This window comes from Podarcis filfolensis, assembly GCF_964270895.1.
Source record: "Podarcis filfolensis genome assembly, chromosome: 15".
Lineage (NCBI taxonomy): Eukaryota > Metazoa > Chordata > Lepidosauria > Squamata > Lacertidae > Podarcis > Podarcis filfolensis.
The window spans coordinates 27710951-27726505 of record NC_139618.1 but is presented as its reverse complement, the minus strand read 5'-3'; the positions used below and the strand labels follow the sequence as shown (position 1 = coordinate 27726505).

Sequence of the window (15555 nt, the reverse complement as noted above, 5' to 3'; positions counted from 1 at the left end):
TACTTGCCACTCTCCCTCCCTATACCTGAAGAGCATTTCCCCTCTACTCTATGGAGCCAGCAATGGAGGAAGAGGCAGAAGAGCAGCCCTGGTGGTGGAGGAGATGTGACTCCTGTGTGTCATGCCATAAAACTCCTCTCTCACTGGGAAGACTAGGCACTGTGGCAAGAGGAGAAGGCAGTGGCGTAGTGTGGGGGGTGCAGGGGGGGCCGGCCACACCGGGCACAACATCTGGGGATTAGGGTTAGGGGCGCAAATCCACGTGTTAGGGGGCGCAAATCCATGGGTTAGGGGGCGCAAATTACTTGCCTTGCCCCGGGTGCTGACAACGCACGCTACGCCACTGAGAGAAGGAGACACACAGCAGGACCCAAACATGTGTGTGGCTTCAGATCCAGCAACATAAAACCACCCTGCCACTGCCCAGGGGTGCCTGCTGCACCTTCTATCATCATTTGCTTGGTTCCCATGATGCCTCACATAGGAGCCAACACCTTGCCCCTTAAATATTTGAGGGGGCTAGGCCCTCCCAAAGTTGACGTGTGTTGCCATTCAAATGGTGTCCATGCACCATGTCATGTGATTGATTGTAAGCCCTACCCCAAACTTGGACACCCTCCTCCAATATTTTATTCAAATTGACACCCCTGGTGCCTCAGTTTCCCATAATGGGAAGGGCTTCTACTAGGCCTCCTATTAGATGGGTTGGACTCCATTTCTTATGATTCTCTCTCTCTCCCCAGTCAGCCTTCGCTCCTCTCGGTAACACACAAAAGCAACACCATCACAACTCACACCTCTGACTCTGCCAACTTCCAATTCTCCCGCCCACATCCTGCCTTTCACTCCTCACACCCAAGCCCACCCCAGTAAGTACAACCACACCTTTCTTGGGTGGCATCATTAATGTGCAATGCTGCTCTCAGAAACCACTAGCACAGTACACACACACACACACACACACACACACACGACTGCAGCTGTCTGGCATCCATAACAAGCTTATCAAAGAGTTTCTCTGCAGTGATATCCAAGCCCTGCAGGTTTTGAATCATAGCAGGTGATGGCTGGATGCGCCGAAACCAGGACTGAAATCAACGAGGTCAACAAAACACGTCAGGGAGAGCACAATAATTGGCAACTCAGCAGCATTAGCTTCACCTTCTCCCCCACCTGTGTGTGTGTGTGTGTGTGTGTGTGTGTGTGTGAGAGAGAGAGAGAGAGAGAGAGAGAATCTTAATCTTTGCAGCCAAAGGGAAGACTTTTTGTCTTGCGCCTTTATATTGTGGAGCGTACCTTTCTGATGCGCCCCGTGTTGCTTTTTCTAAGGGAGACATGATTCTCATCTTTTTTGTTTCTGTTCTTCACAAACAGACCCTCCCTCTCAATAATATCAGGCATGAAAAGGGTTTGAACTGGGGTGGGGGAGGCACCAGAAAAGGAGAGCATCACAAGGTGGGCTGGCTTTTCTTCGGAGGAATTCCCATCTCCAGCTTGGTTCTCATGAACCACGAATATTTTGTAGGGGGTGGAAGAAGACTCTTTCAGCTGTCAAATTTTACTCCAGTATCATCTGCCCTGTGGCAATCAGCAGCTTTACCACCTGGTGGTGTTCCAATTAGAGCCTGGAGTCCCCTGAAGTTCTCCTCCACCAGAGACATTTCTTTTTCCTGCCCATTCATGTCTTCCTGGACTGCATCCAAGATCACCGTGGGTGGCTCTCATCTTCCAGGAAAATGAAAACAAGCCACTGCCACCAGACTGTCCCACATCTCTGTACTGGCATCGTGTCAATCTGCATCATTAGTGTGGTCCTCAAGCATCCTTCTCAGAAATGTCATGTGGCCACTGGCCTATAGTGCAGGAGGAGGATGCATCAGAAATGATGGATGGTGGTCACCAAAAGCAAGTACAAGATAAGGCAACTGTATCTACCCCCTCTATCCTTCCCTTCTCCTTAGCTGTGTAGGCCTGCACCTCTATCATGTGTTGAATGTCTGATGGGCTACCTGTTGCCCTGGCTCCATGACCCCTATTCTGTTGAAGGACAGAAGGACAACCCTTTTCAGGACCAAAGGCTTTAATGTAATAACACAGGATTAAACAGAACAAATGGTCCATGTAGTTCAGTAGTATTGACACTTACTGGAAGTGGCTCTCCAGGGTTTCAGGCAGGGAGTTGTTTTCCAGTCCTACCTGGAAACACCAGGAACTGGAACTGGAACCATCTGCTTGCAACACATGTTCTCTGCCACTGAGCTAGTCCCGGAAGAGCCTTTAGGACTCAGGTTGCCGACTCTTTCCCCACATCAGCTGAAATCAAAGTCCCTGTTTCTCTGCTAGGGTCTAGCATGTGAGTCAGAAGGTGCTGCTGTGTGCACTCCTCCTCCATGGATCCCATTCACTTCAATGGAGTTGGTGCAGATGGTGCTCTACAGGAAATTCCGACCCCCCCCACCTGCAGTGAAATATGGGGGGGGGGATACAGTGTTCTGTATCGAGAGGCAGGGGGAGGATCTGGCGAGGACCAGTTCTCTTCCGCGCCTCCGTATGCCAGCTGTAAACTATAATGCAGTTATGTATTATGTATGTAATAAATAATTCATGGAGAAAGGGGGTAAAAAAAAATACTTTAAAAAAAAAAACAGAGAAAGATTTAAAAACCGTAAAAAGCTAAAACCACAGCAATCTAATCCAATCACTTCCCAGAGGCACCAGCCCCGGCTAAAGTGATGGCTTTCACAATGTTTCTTGAAGGTCAGCTTGTCAGGAGCTTTGAGGACCAAGAGGAGGTGGAGACCCAGAGACAATGCGCTAAAATTAGGGGTGCCAAACTTTTATTTAAAGGGGGCTTTGCTACTGCAGTCTGGAGGCGGTTGCAGGTGATGATGGTTGCCTCCAGGCCATTGAAAGCTCTTCTTGCTGGGTTGCTTTTTCCTTTTTTTGCAGCCAAGCACAGCTGTCAAAGACACTCAGCAGGCAAAGCCAGGATTCTTCTCTGATCCGCTGCCCCAATGTTACAGCAGAATTCAAAGTGTTGGTGCTCACCTTTAAAGCCCTAAATGGCCTCAGCCCAGTACAGTGGTACCTCGGGTTACAGACGCTTCAGGTTACAGACTCCGCTAACCCAGCAATAGTACCTCAGGTTAAGAGCTTTGCTTCAGGTTGAGAACAGCGGGAGGCCCCATTAGCTAAAGTGGTACCTCAGGTTAAGAACAGTTTCAGGTTAAGAATGGACCTCCAGAACAAATTAAGTTCTTAACCCGAAGTACCACTGTATACCTGAAGGAGCGTCTCCACCCCCATCGTTCAGCCCAGACACTGAGGTCCAGTGCTAAGGAGGACCTTCTGGTGGTTCCCTCCCTGCGAGAAGGGAGGTTACAGGCAGTGGCGTAGCGTGGGTTGTCAGCACCCGGGGCAAGGCAAGTAATTTGCGCCCCCTAACCCGTGGATTTGCGCCCCCTAACCCGTGGATTTGCCCTAACCCCAGATGTTGCGCCCGGTGCGGCCGGCCCCCCCTGCACCCCCCACGCTACGCCACTGGTTACAGGGAACCAGGCAGAGGGCCTTCTCGGTAGTGGCGCCCACCCTGTGGAACGCCCTCCCACCAGGTGTCAAAGAAATAAACAACTATCTGACTTTCAGAAGACATCTGAAGGCAGTCCTGTTCAGAGAAGTTTTTAGTGTTTGATGTTTTATTGTGTTTTTAACATTCTGTTGGGAGCCGCCCAGAGTGGCTGGGGAAACCCAGCAAGATGGGTGGGGTATAAATTATTATTATTATTATTATTATTATTATTATTATTACAGTGAGGATGTTGGCTGGTTGGAATTCTCATGGGGATATGTGAGGGTGGGAGAAGCAGTGGTTGGCAAAGAGGTCTTTCCAAGGGATTCTTCCATCTCTGTGATATGGAAGTCCAGGTACAGATACTGGTAGCAGTTGGTCAGAGGTGGAGGGAGGAGAAGCGCCAATCATGGAGCCTTTAAGCACATCCTTGACATTAGGGCCTCAGCATCTGCCTATGGGTGCCCACTGCCCAACAAGAAGAGCATGCTGGACCAGGCTAATGGCCTGCCTAGTCCAGCATCCTGTTCTCACCGTGGCCAACCAGATGCCTATGGAAAACCCTCAAGCAGGACCCAAGTGCAGTAGTAGCAGCTGATATTCAGAAGCATACGACCTCTGACCATAGGTGCAGAGCATAGCCATCACGGCTGGTGGGCACTGATAGTCTTCTCCTCCTTTAATTTGTCTACTCCTTTAAAACCATCATGGCTGGTGGCCATCATTGCTTCTTGTGGAACCAAATTCCATGATTATGGACCTTACTCATGGACTTGTGTTATTTATCCAGTGTAGCATAGTAGTAGCAGCAGTAGAATGCATTAGATCTGTCCCATCTGTGATTTCAGGGGATGGGATGGAAGATGCTTTGCCCGTCGAGGAAAGCCAGCTGGGGAGCCACAAGGTGCTTCATCAGAGGACATGCAGATAAGGTCACTGGTCAAAACCATATTGGAGCAAACAGAATAACTTGAGCAAGCAGGGCGGGAGTCCATTGACCTGGTCTATTTCTCCATAGCAAATGTTCCTAGGTACATTGTACATGATGGACAGCAATTTGTGCAAGCCTGGTCTAATGGCCCTCTGGTTACCTTTCTACCACACATCCTTCTCCTCAATATACCCCAGCCTATCTTGCATGGAAGACATGCATTATCACTGCCAAATACAGTTTCCACTTCACCCTGACTTCCTGGTCTCAGTATCCACTCTAATGTAGCCTTTGCTTCTAATTTAGCCCTGTCTTTCTTCTTAACTGTCCTCCATCCTGACCCCGACAATGCAAAATGAAACACCCCGTTGTTCCATTCGGGTAGGGGGGGGGGAGGTCATCCTTTCTGCTTTCCTGATTCAATTTGCTCACCTTGACATTCAGCTTCCTCTCCAGCCACCAGGGCAACATTTCTGCTTTAAGACGCTGGCCCAAAGCTCAACTCCTCCTGACCCCAAAATCTGATCACTGCCTCTCTGCAGCTTCTCTAAGCACTTGGATCATCCCCAACTGGACAAGGGAGCTCCGTTCTCACTCTTGTAATTTACTACAGAGGAGATTCCACTTAGAAGGGCAACATCTGGCAGTGCATGGTGGCAGAGGAGGCATGACAACATCTGGATCATTGTTGCATCAAATATGAGCCATTCTGAGAGGACAAACACAGGGGAAGAAAATCCTGAGTCCTCTCGCTCATGAATGTACAAGAATAACAAGAGCCTGGCTGCTGAATCAGACCAAAGGGGGCACATTTAGACCAGCATCCTATATTCACAGTGGCACAGGCGCCGAGTTGCCCCCAAAATTGTAGGGCCGTCACACATCACACACATGTGACACCATGCACGTGTCACATGCAGCCTTCTGCTTGGCCGCACTGGTCCCTGCAATGTCAGGAGACGCTGCACAGGCCAGTACAACCTTGTACAGGTGTGCTGGTCCCCACGGCGTCTCCCAACACTGCAGAGACCCCAGAATATTTGAGGTGGCCCGGCAGCCTCCTTGGAAATTTTGGGGGAGCTCTCAGTCCTCCCTAGGTAAAAGGTAAAGGATCCCTGGACGGTTAGGTCCAGTTAAAGACAACTATGGGGTTGCAGCTCTCATCTTGCTTTCAGGCCGAAGGAGCCGGCATTTGTCCACAATTCCCGGGTCATGTGGCCAGCATGACTAAACCGCTTCTGGTGCAATGGAACACTGTGACAGAAACCAGAGCACACAGAAATGCCGTTTACCTTCCCGCCGCAGCAGTACCTATTTATCTACTTGCATGCTTTCGAACTGCTAGGTTGGCAGGAGCTGGGACAAAGCAATGGGAGGTCACTACATCACAGGGATTGGAACCACCAACCTTCCAATCAGCAAGCCCAAGAGGCTCAGTGTTTTAGACCACAGTGCCTCCCGCATCCTCTGGTGCCCTTGCACAGTGGCCAACCAAATGCCTCCTAAGGGAAGCCCAAAGCAGAACCTGAGTGCCACAGCAGTAGGCTCCCCTCCTTTGTAAATCCCAGAGTGAGGCTCACTGCCTCCAAGGACAATTTAGGTATCACTTGTTTCATTCCCTGACTTTTAAAGCCATGTCAGCTATCACCACATCGTGTGGCAGTAAATTCCATATGTGTGAACTGTTGCCTGTTCTTTTGCCTGCCCTGACCATCATCAGCCTCACCAGTTGACCCCACAATCTCATATTCTGTCTTTCTGTCCTGGTTCTCCATTTCATCAGACCTCAGCCATGGCCTCCTTTAGTTGCAAATGGAAGAGCCCCTCCAAACCAAGGTTACCAGATTTTTTTCCGTGAATCCTGGGACACTTTTCAACTTCAGTGGATTTTGTATGGGGACTGATTTGTAAATCCAGGGACTGTCCCTGGGAAATGGGGACATCTGGTAACCTTATCCAAACCCTTGCAGGGTTTGAGTTCCTCCAGCCAGCCCTCTGCTCATTTCACCTGCTCTTTTCTGCTGGTGCCTTTCCTGAACCTGTAAGAAGACTTTTTTTATTTTTATTATTATTATTTTTTGCAGCTCCACACCAGCTCTGGGAAGAAGAAGCTCCTGAGTTGTGACAACTCCCTAGTTCTCTCGGCCCTCCCCACCCACTTCAGTGGAGAGCTTGTCAGGAGAAGCGCATGCGGACGCAAATCAGCGCTAAGCAAAATGTCAAGGGGCACATCCTCGTGAAATATATTGCGGCAGCAACACGCTTGTAGTGCCACTTGTGGAGCAAGTGTTATTGTAAGCCAGAGTGTGCCGCTGTGCCGGGTTGGAGCAATGCTATTCGCCAGGGATGCTCGACGCAGAACGCGGAGGGGCAAAGCGGCGCATCCCCACCCCCACACAGACCCAGTCTCATTTTGCCTTCCCATCATTGTTCTGTCACTCTGTTCTCTTCCTCTCCCCCCCCTCTTGCCCCCGCCCCGAATTCTTCCAGGATGAGTGCATTTCCCACACTGAGCCGCATCTATTGATCCCTTCAGTAATGCGGCTGGCTGTGTTGTACGACACCCACTGCACAAAGCCAAGCCAAGCCCGCTTGCCTCTTACAATAAATAAATAAATAAAAAACCAACCCTCCACCCCTTTCCCATTATAGGCCGGGAAGATCAGGCACATCTTTGAAAGCATCTCATTGACCAGTGATAGTATGTTTAAAAATGCAGGGAGTGCAGTAAATATTGGCCAAAGGGGAGAATTCAAGAGACTTTTCCCCCCCACCACTTAAAATAAGTGGTTTTGTTTTTTTCTCTGCCTCCCTCCTTCCTCCATACCTGAAAGTGAGAAAAGAGGGGGGAAAGCATTTCAGCAAAGCTTGCAGCATTATTCCAGAACTCACCATTCCCTGCTCCCTTTTCCCTTAGCTAATAAGTAATTATGAGAAGGAGGTCTGTGTACTGTTTTATTATATTTGGCCTGGAAAATACATTTCCCCCTTTCCTTTCCCCCACCCTCCTTTCCCAGTAAAATGCTTCCCGAGATTTATTTGCAAGCCTGTAAATACAGAGTAAATAGCTTTAATTTAATTTACAGGGCTACTGTAGGAAACTACATCTGCAAAACGCAAATTCCATCAGCCACCACTGAACTGAAGAAGAAGAAGAAAAAGAAAAAGAAAAACCCAACCAAATCTTTCTCTTGATCTCTCGATACCACAGCAGCTGAGACCTTTTCTGATGGCATTTTTCTTCCTCCTTCCCATGTAAAAAAATAAATAAATCCACCTGTTTTCACCCCTTTGTTGCCTTCATTATCATAAATTTCAAAGCTCTAGCAGCAAAGTTTAATCTCCATATCCACACACGGTGCTGGGTGGAAAGCTTGCAAAAGTTGATTTCAGAGTTTGCAAGGAAACCTTCTACTTTGTGCAAGACTCAAATTAGGATCCATGTCTGGGTGGTGTTCATGTGACTATCAGGTTCACATGCATCTAAGCCAACCCCACCCCTGCCTGCCCTCAAAGCTTGGGACCTCCCAAATGCACAGAGTGGACCTCTAGGGGCTCAAAGGACCTCCTCTTCTGAATGCCTGCCTGGGGCTGTAAAATGGAGGTTGACAGAGCTGCCACCAGCCATGTAGCTACGAAAAGCTAGCCTACCAGCTTGTTGGGAATAGTTGGTTTTCTAGCGGAGAGCTTCCACAAGCCATTGGAAATCAGGAAACAGAGACCTCCCCACGCCCAAGGTAGCACTGGTTTCAAAGAGCCACAAGGAGGGCTCAGAGTCATCATGTGTCGCCATGGTGGGGAACCCTGTTTGGCTGTAATGACTGAGCTGGTTGGTCCGTGATTCAGCCCTCTGGAGGAGGCAGCAATAAGGCTGGCACAGGTGAACACCTGTCAAAGAAGCTGGTCAGCAGCGGGTCCATCAGTGACAGACAGATGCATGCCTTGACAAACTGCATTCTTAACTTGTTCCTCATCCTTATACATAGGGTGTGCAGGGACTTGGGCAAGATCATTTTCTAAGGATTAGCCACATTTGTGGAGGGTGATTATTTCAACGTCTCACAACCATAGTACCTAAATATAGTATCCATGTTCAAGAGTAAAAAGGTAAAGGTAAAGGACCCCTGACAGTTAAGTCCAGTCGCAGATGACTCTGGGGTTGCGGCGCTCATCTCGCTTTACAGGCCGAGGGAGCCGGCGTTTGCCCACAGACAGTTTTTCTGGGTCATGTGGCCAGCATGACTAAGCCACTTCTGGTGCAACGGAACACCGAAACCAGAGCAGTGCACGGAAATGCCATTTACCTTCCCACCGGAGCGGTACCTATTTATCTACTTGCACTTTTGGGGCGTGCTTTCTGTTAAGTTGTGGGTGAACATATGAGACGACACAGTGATTCTTCAAACAGCTCTTGTTTATTCACAGGCCAGAACAGAACTGAACTGAAGGGTTCAGCCAGCCTGCTTATATAGAGCTCCACTACAACACAGCAGTAACCACTTTCTGTAACTATCCAATCACTGAACGTCACTTTCAATTCCTTATTTGCATATGTGGACCTGAGTGAAAACTATCTACAGTATCCCCCTGCTGGCCCAGGGTGAGAACTTCAGTACATAACACTTTCGAACTGCTAGGTTGGCAGGAAATGGGACTGAGCAACAGAAGCTCACCCCATCATGGGGATTCGAACCGCTGACCTTCCAATCGGCAAGCCCAAGAGGCTCAGTGGTTTAGACCACAGTGCCACCTGCGTCCACTGTTCAAGGGTAGCATACTTCAGATTAGCATATCCTGGAAAGTGGTGGCCATTATCTTCATGTCCACCTTGTGAACTTCCCTGTTGTCATAAGCAGAAGATTGTATGCTCCTTGTATGCTGCTGCTGTCCTGACAACAACTGGATGGACCATTGATTTGACCCAGTAAGGCAGTGAAGGGATCTGAACCACACACCTTATTTATTCCTTCCTACAGAACTTGGTACTCTCTGTAGTAGGATATTTCTTGGTTGTGTTTTCAGTAAACCACATCCTTTGCAAAACAAAAAACAAAAAGCCCAAGCCTAAACTGTGCTTCTGATGAACCCCTTGTGGGAACAAACCCATAGTAGGTTGCTGCAACCCTCTCGGAACAAAAAGCAGATTATAATGAAGGGAGCCAGGAGCCCTGTAAAGAAGACATTTTCTATTTCTCATTTATCCGTTCTATGTGTGTGGCTCATTATAGCACCACCTGACCTGCTCTCTCCACACATCACATGGCTTATGTGCATAGTAGCTCAGAATTCACACATGCCATGGAACACTGCAATTATGATCTCCCAGGAGCTGGGTTTTTAAGAAAACAAATGGAGGGGGAGCAGAGGCAATGATGCTGTCAGCTATTGATTGTGACTCTTTGTGTATATGTTGCAAAGCGATGAAATCCACAACAAACACCCAAATTCACCTAGTCTGTGTAAACTGTCCTGGAAACTCTGAATTCCAACCTAAAAAAGAAAGCAAAGAATGGATATTTGCAAATATTGTAAGTGTTTATTTTCCAAATCTCATTCTTTAAACACACCCAGTTACAATAGCATAACTATAATATGAACAGCTGTATTGTGAAAAAGAAAAAGAAAAAAAGAAATTCTTCTCAATCTAGAAATAAAAATATATAAGACATAGACACAAAGAGCAGCAATACTAAGACATCTTTAGGACGGTAAATAAATGGTGCATCCATAAAGAATGGAATGTGGAAAATAGATAATGGTCACATCTGAATATTTTGCAGGGAAACTGTGAGTGCTCCCATTTTTAGGCTCGTAGGTTCTGAAAGCCTGGCTTCCCAGGGTCTCTGGATACCAAAGATCTCTGGCTGCCCAAGTGTGCTTGACAGCTTATTTAAAACAAGAGACTGCTTGCACATAAGATTTGCAAGCAAAATAATCATCTCTTTCCCCCACCCCTCACACACACACCCCAGTAATATGTTGGAGCAGAATAGATTTCAAAACTTAGGGGGGAAATACTCTGTACACTGTGATGCTCTCTGACAAGACTGTGACAACAAACATTTTGTCCTCATTAGGGCCTCCGCATAAAAGCACCCTGGCTCTAATCCAATCCTGACTGTACGTCGCTGGAACCCAGTTTCACCACACACTACTCTGTAGCATAAGGGAACATCATCTCCGTGCTGCACATCCCCTTTCTTCCCTGCACCCCAAATTCCTCCTCCTCCTCTTCCTCTTAGCAAGAGGCCTTCACCCTGGGGGAGAAGCTGGCTTCTGCGCATCTAAACTGCTGGTGAGGTTTTGCATCTGTACCGCACAAGACCTCCCCCCCCATTTTTTGGCTCCTAGTAAATCTCTTTTCCTGGGAGGGCCAGAGAGACCTGAGGTTATACTTCTTCCTCCTTTGTCAGATGTGGCTTGGGATTTATGCTGCCTGCCTTTTAATCTTGAGCCAGTCTGCTCTTCTCCAAGCCCTAGCCCATATAAATGTGGACCTTAGATGACCTCCTCGTAGTCACAGCGTGTGTGTGTGTGGCAAGGAGCTGGCGGCAGAGTCTGCGACAAAGAGACCAGGCTTGCCTTTTGCTCTTCTGCCTCTCAAACAGTGCTTAATGAATGGTTTGGAGCATGCTTAACTGCTTCCCGCATCAGCAATTAATTCCTTAAGGTGGGACATTCCAATCACCGGGGTCACACAGCCATCTACTAACCAAGTGGTTCTGGAGAGAGTCTGCCGATATGATGGCTCAAATATTTCAGACAAGAAAGGTGAGTCTACACTCTGGTGTCCAAGCAGCAGACCCAGGAAATGGTTACATTCTTACATGGCTTTAAAAATTGGAGAAATAGCCATTATTACTTCTTTGCCCCCTGATACAACCTGAAATCTGCTTTGCACCTGAAAAAGTCTGATCTAATTAAATCTGCCTAACAATACTTCAGCATCTTAAAAAGTAGAGACATCACCTTGCCAACAAAGGTCCGTATAGTTAAAGCTATGGTTTTCCCAGTAGTGATGTATGGAAGTGAGAGCTGGACCATAAAGAAGGCTGATCGCCGAAGAATTGATGCTTTTGAATTATGGTGCTGGAGGAGACTCTTGAGAGTCCCATGGACTGCAAGAAGATCAAACCTATCCATTCTTAAGGAAATCAGCCCTGAGTGCTCACTGGAAGGACAGATCCTGAAGCTGAGGCTCCAATACTTTGGCCACCTCATGAGAAGAGAAGACTCCCTGGAAAAGACCCTGATGTTGGGAAAGATGGAGGGCACAAGGAGAAGGGGACGACAGAGGATGAGATGGTTGGATGGTGTTCTTGAAGCTACCAGCATGAGTTTGATCAAACTGCGGGAGGCAGTGGAGGACAGAAGTGCCTGGCGTGCTCTGGTCCATGGGGTCACGAAGAGTCGGACACGACTAAACGACTAAACAACAACAACAATACTTCCTACACTCTGTCTTAAGACTGTCAAACTGTACATCATAAAAACATAGAAACATAGAATTGCAGAGTTGGAAGGAATCCCGAGGACCATCTCGTCTGCATCCCTGCAATGCAGGAATATGCAGCTGTCCCATACGAGGATCAAATCTGTTGGTTATCAGCACCACGCTCTAACCAACTGAGCTACTGAACATGGTGATGATGCTGATTAATCTCCAACATCGGGCCCAGATTTCTTTTCCTCTGCCCTCTTTCCCAGTCACTGTTTTGCTTAACATCCAGACTGATGAAGAGTTCTGGAGCTCAAAAGTTCACTCACAAATGTACAACATTTTACGTGGTCCTAAGATAGGTATTGGAGGGACGCGGGTGGCACTGTGGGTTAAACCACAGAGCCTAGGACTTGCCGATCAGAAGGTCAGCAGTTTGAATCCCCGCAACGGGGTGAGCTCTCGTTGCTCAGTCCCTGCTCCTGCCAACCTAGCAGTTCGAAAGCACATCAAAGTGCAAGTAGATAAATAGGTACCACTCCGGCAGGAAGGTAAACAGTGTTTCTGGTCCGCCAGAAGCAGCTTAGTCATGCTGGCCACATGACCCAGAAGCTGCACACCGGCTCCCTCGGCCAATAAAGTGAGATGAGTGCCGCAACCCCAGAGTCGGCCATGACTGAACCTAATGGTCAGGGGTCCCTTTACCTTTAAGATGGGTATGTGGCTTTGGGGCTTGTTTGTTTTTCTACTGGACCAATGCACTGTCTATAATTTTTGGGGACGAACCAGGATCCAGCAACCACCCTGTGTTTTGCTCTGGGGTGTTGAGCTGCTGTGCCAAATTCCTCAATAACAGAAGCTAGAGAACCTGCCTTAAATCACCCCCTTTGCCTTGAAAACTCTTGCCAGAGAGCAGTGTTAGTAAATGACAGGAGGGTAAAGGGCATGCCCAGCTCAACAGTTGCACCCTCAATGACTCAGAATGACTCAGGTTACATCCCCTGTGCACAGTTTTCAGGCACTCTGCCCTGGTCCCAAGCAGATGGCCACACCTCTTGTATCTGTGAATCCCAAATGCTCATTATTATTCTCCTTTATTTATTGTTATGTTTATACCCCACCTTTACATATTCCAAGGAGCTCAAGATGGTGTACACAGTGGCACTGTGGCCTAAACCAACAAGCCTTTTGGGCTTGCTGATCAGAAGGTCGGTGGTTCAAATCCCCACGATGGGTGAGCTCCAGTTGCTCTGTCCCAGCTCCTGCCAACCTAGCAGTTTTTTTTTTTTTTTAGAATAATATTTATTGAGGTTTTGAAAGATTACAAAAATAAAGAAAAAAAGAAGAACAAAAAAACAGAAGAATAAAAACAATTAAAAAAACAAAAAAAAACCAATCAATCCTTCCATAACTTATCTTTCATTTGCTTGTTTCCTTGACCTCCTCACACCTCCCTTTTTTGTATTCTAGTTCAATTAGCTATTTCAGCAAATCCTTTCCATCTTTGTTTTTATCCTATTAACTTATCTTAATATAATGTAACTTTACATTCTCACCAATTAACAATCTATTTTTACTTAATCCTTTATAACATTTCTGCTAAAACCACGTAACTTCATTCCAACATCCTTCTAACATTCCTTACTTTTACAATGTTTCTGTAAATAAACTTTAAATTTCTTCCAATCTTCTTCCACCGACTCTTCTCCCTGGTCTCGGATATACTCTGGCTTCTCCTCAGATCGTATAAATCTTTCGCCTTTTACCAACCTAGCAGTTTGAAAGCACGCCAGTGCAAGTAGATAAATAGGTACCACTGTGGCGGGAAGGTGAATGATGTTTCTGTGCACTCTGGTTTCTGTCACTGTGTTCTGTTGCACCAGAAATGGTTTAGTCATACCGGCTACATGACCTGGAAAGCTGTCTGTGGACAAACGCCTGCTTCCTTGGCCTGAAAGCAAGATGAGCGCTACACCCCAGGGGTCCTTTACTTTTACTTTTACCTGCAGATGAGAGACAGTGACTGGCCCAAACTCACCCAGTGAGCTTCATGGCCAAGTGGGGATCTGAACCCTGGTTTCTGAGGTCCCAGCCCAACACTCTGACCACTGTGCTACACTGTCTCCTTAGAAACCTCATAAAGAAGATGCTACTCCACTCCCACCTAACTCAACCTTCCCATGTCTCACATCCAGCTCACATCAATCTTTGATACAGCACAGTCTTCACAAGAGATTTTAGCCACCAGATGACATAAATTGTCAAATGGTTGTTATTTCATTTGAATGTTCCCTTCTGAGGTGGATGTTGGCTATTTATCACTCTTGAGGAAACCCCTGGCACTGAGGGTTTAGCTTGGCATGGAGAGAAGCAGCTCTCCCCACATGAGAGTTATGTCAAATGAAATAATCACCACTTTAAATTGACGTGGACCATTCACCTTGTGGTTGTTTTATTGTGCCAAAAGGAAACAGGACAATTGGTCTGGAGAGACATTCCTGGACAACAGCCAATCATAGCATGAAATAGGAGGTTTTTTTCAGGGCAGGCAGTATGAGAGGTCCTCAATGTTCAGAATGTCCCAACTGGCCATTATAAGACAGCGTGGTGCACACAGTGGACAGGGAATTGATCTTTTGTGATGGGAAAGAGAAGACACCTCTTTCCAACTGAGGGGCTTGACATGTGTGCCAATGAAGTCAAGGCCTCCTTGTCTGATCCAGGCCAAGGCACACAGAGACTCAGTTTCTCACATGTAAAAGGAAGACAATAGCAACCTGCCTCTGACCTCACAGGGTTATTTCTGCAACTAGATTGTGAATCCCTTTGCAAATCAAAGGAGCCCTGGAATGAGTGGGTCACTGTAAAAACATTCCCAGCCCCTCGCTCCAGATTTTAATGCTATGCCTCTTGAGGCTTCAGCAGTTTACATTGCAAGAGAACAAATTAGGAGGTCCTGTTGCTGTTTTTGTCTTCTTCTGATGAGTCGTAATACATCTGAAAGGTGCCCTGGGTTTTTTTTGGGGGGGGCAGCATTTCCTATCTTTGAACTGTTTCTGCCCCCCCCCCCCGCACGCAATGCACGGGGACCTTGGGAGCTGTCACTAAAGACTCATCGCGTGCTGCTGCAGAAGATTGACAGAATCACCCTATGAAAACAAACAGTTTTCCTGTTTGGGTGCAGGAAGGCCCCCATTTTTCCTAATTAGTCCTGATGTCTTGCCCATCACAGGAATAAATATCAAATGTCCCCTAAGGGCAGCAGATGAGAAGTGCTATTTATTGCCGCTCTCAGAGGAAGTTTGACAACATGACAGGTGAAATATCAGGAATAATTAAGAAAAATAAGGCATCGTGTGTTCTTTAGCATGCCAGAGGGAGGGACTTGCTGCTAACTCTGAGCCAGAGGATTTTTTTGTGAGCCAAACGTTTCCGGATGCTAAACGCAACCTTACAATGCACAAAACCTTATCTCAGGGTGGTGTCAGGCTCACAGCATCAGGTCAGTTGACAGGGATGTGGCTTGATGTAGTGGTATTTTATTCAAGAGTTAATTGAATCACATTCAGGAAAAAATTAACCTTTAAAACAGGAATAGAGAACCTTTTGCAGCCCAAA

General features: G+C 47.2%; 1 long non-coding RNA gene across 1 annotated transcript in view; it reads left to right on the top strand.

Annotated features, from left to right (window-relative positions):
* Window positions 1-15303, top strand: part of LOC310750761 — a 78568-nt gene extending 63265 nt beyond the window's left edge. The window contains exon 3 of the long non-coding RNA XR_014542240.1: window positions 15287-15303. This is a non-coding gene — a long non-coding RNA (uncharacterized lncRNA). The remainder of the gene's footprint in view (window positions 1-15286) is intronic.
* Window positions 15304-15555: the final 252 nt, after the last annotated feature.